Below are 2,514 nucleotides of genomic sequence, written 5' to 3'. Positions count from 1 at the left end.
ACAGCCCCTAAGCCTGCCTGAATGATGGAGAGGTATCCTTCAGGTCCTGACCATAGGCCTGGACCGGAACATGCCCCTCCCCCCCTTTTTTTCTTTTTGACGAGTCCGTGAACAGTACCAAGAATGTGGGGAAAGGACGAGAATATCCACTCCCATCAAGAGGTTCCATAGGTCAACAACCATTGCAGGTCTAATAGTTCCGCTGGTCCCATAGGGGCCAGGAAGTCCGGTTAATCGTTGCCTGAAACCACCGGAACTTGGACCGGCCCACATGGAACTTATCCTGAGGCGACCGTTCGGAACTATAGACGGGTCAATGAGGAAAGGAGAACTAGGAAACGTTCCAAGGTAGGGCTGAAAGCTCTGCTTGACCGAGAACAGGTACTGCGACTCTCCTCAGCCTTGCCACAGTCAACTGAAGGGAAGGCTCGGAGGAGGTGGCAACAGAATCTGGCGTCCCCAGGTGGTCACCCATCCAAGTACCGACCAGAACCAACGTTGCTTAACCTCGCTGGACGGACGAGAAGTGGGGTTTCCAACGTGGTAAGGCCGTTGACTCAATATCATGGCCAGATACTCCAGATGTTGAGGCAGAAGAGAGAAGGCTCCTAGCAAAATACCATGAACCCACACTTATGGTAAGCATCCGGAAGCTTGTCCCGGCGCTGAAGAAGGTCGAACCCGAGCCTACCGGAGTTGACCAGCCCTCCAAAAAGCGAAGGAGGCGAAAGCCTGCACCTGAGCGGCCATGAGGAGAGCAGGGAGAGTTCTCTGGGGTAAAAAACCTGCGATGCCACGGCGGGATCGCCACACTGCATCATAAGCAGGAATACCTGCAGTCTAGGCTGAATTCCACGAGCTCCCTGGAAGGTGGATGGAATGGGAACTGAAAGTACCCGTCCTTCCGATCCAGGGTTTAAGGAGTCCTGTCGCCTCGTTACCAGTCTGATCGATTCTGCTGTTCTACGCTGGACGAAGTTTGTTCGACAAACTTGATCAGGGCTGAGAGGTCGACTATGGAACTCCCGACTCAGATACTTCCTTACAAGAAAGGATCGACTGAAGAAGCCGGGGGTGAAGCCGTCGATGGATCATTCTGCCCAAACGGGCAACTCTTGCCGACCCTATGGCATAGAGGTTCAGAGACACTGAATCCGCTGACAGAGATGGCAGGCGCGATATCCTTGGCTGATCACAGAGATCATGCGGGAATGGGCATCGGGAAGCTGTCATCCAGATGAGAAACCTTAAGCATCCTCCCAGCGAGAAACCTGCAAGGGGGGGGGTGCCAATCCTAGAGTTCGTGAACTCTGCCGCTCCCTTTAGGACTATGGTCCCCCCCGGGGGAGCCTCCCGTGCCATCTGTTCCTGACAGGAGGAAACTGCAATTGGACACCTTGTCTCAGTTGTCGTAGCCGATAACCTAGGCCGACGTGGTTAAAAGAAAAAGGCGCTGGAGCCCTGCAGAGTCTGGAAGAAAGCGCCTTGGAGGAGTGAAAACGGAAGTCAATTTCCTCCGCACAGCCGCTGTCTAAGTCTCTGTTCTTGGGCACAAACAAACTCTTCTCAAGGATGGAAGGGTGTCTGAGGTTGTCGACATCCACGGATGAGACACCCGAAAGGAAGCCCTCGGTCAGTGCGTCCAGATGGTCCAACATCGTGCTTGCCCGCAAGTTAGATACTTAACGACGAAACGCCAAGGTGCCTGAGCCCGAGAGGAGGAAAGTACCCATGATCTTCCTGTAGCTTCCTTGAACCAAACCTCGGGCCGTAACCGAGGAGGGAAAGGAACTGGTAAGCCCCCTACACGAGGTGGAGAAGAGGAAGGGGTAAGCAGTCACCCCTTGGCCGATGGAGAAATCTCGAACGGAAAGCCCCCCGCCAAATATCCTTCCAGGGAATGACGGGGAAGGGCTAACCTAGGTTCTGGAAAGAGGAGTGTTGCTCAGACCTCCCTGAAGATTCTTCCTATTCTTGCAAGTGCCATGCTCTGCGTTTACGGGGTGAGGCCGTGTTCTGGAAATACGCTCCAGAAGAACTCGCCAGGGCTGGCAATGCTGCGAAAACCCCAATGGGAATCATGGTCGCAATCGCCCTGGAGCACCCGCGATGGTAAATCAATGATTTGCGCGTGGGCAAACGTGGAAGCGCCCATGCGCGGTCATGCAGGAACGCAAACGAAGGTAGGCGAAGGAGCGCAGAAGGAGGGCGAGAGCTGGTGGTCGGCGAGCGATAACCCATAGACGAGCAATGGACACTGCAAGAATTAAGCCGACGTTCGTGCGAAGAAACACTGTAGGTTCGTGCGATGGAACACCGTCGGTTCGCGCGACGGAACACCGTAGGTTCGCGCGACGGAACACCGTAGGTTCGCGCGACGGAACACCGTAGGTTCGCGCGACGGAAACCATCCGTTCGTGCGATGGAAGACCGTTGGTTCGCGCGCGGGCGAACACTGGAGAGCATGTTGCCGGACGCGCAGGCGAATGATGGCGCGCAGGTGAATGAGCGCGT

The 2,514-nt window shown here is 55.3% G+C and overlaps 1 pseudogene; it reads right to left on the bottom strand.

The window, feature by feature from the left end:
• Positions 1-438: 438 nt before the first annotated feature.
• On the bottom strand, positions 439-557 carry LOC137614519 (5S ribosomal RNA; annotated as a pseudogene).
• Positions 558-2,514: the final 1,957 nt, after the last annotated feature.

This window comes from Palaemon carinicauda, chromosome 20 (assembly GCF_036898095.1).
Source record: "Palaemon carinicauda isolate YSFRI2023 chromosome 20, ASM3689809v2, whole genome shotgun sequence".
Lineage (NCBI taxonomy): Eukaryota > Metazoa > Arthropoda > Malacostraca > Decapoda > Palaemonidae > Palaemon > Palaemon carinicauda.
This window is presented reverse-complemented; position numbering and strand designations above follow the sequence as displayed.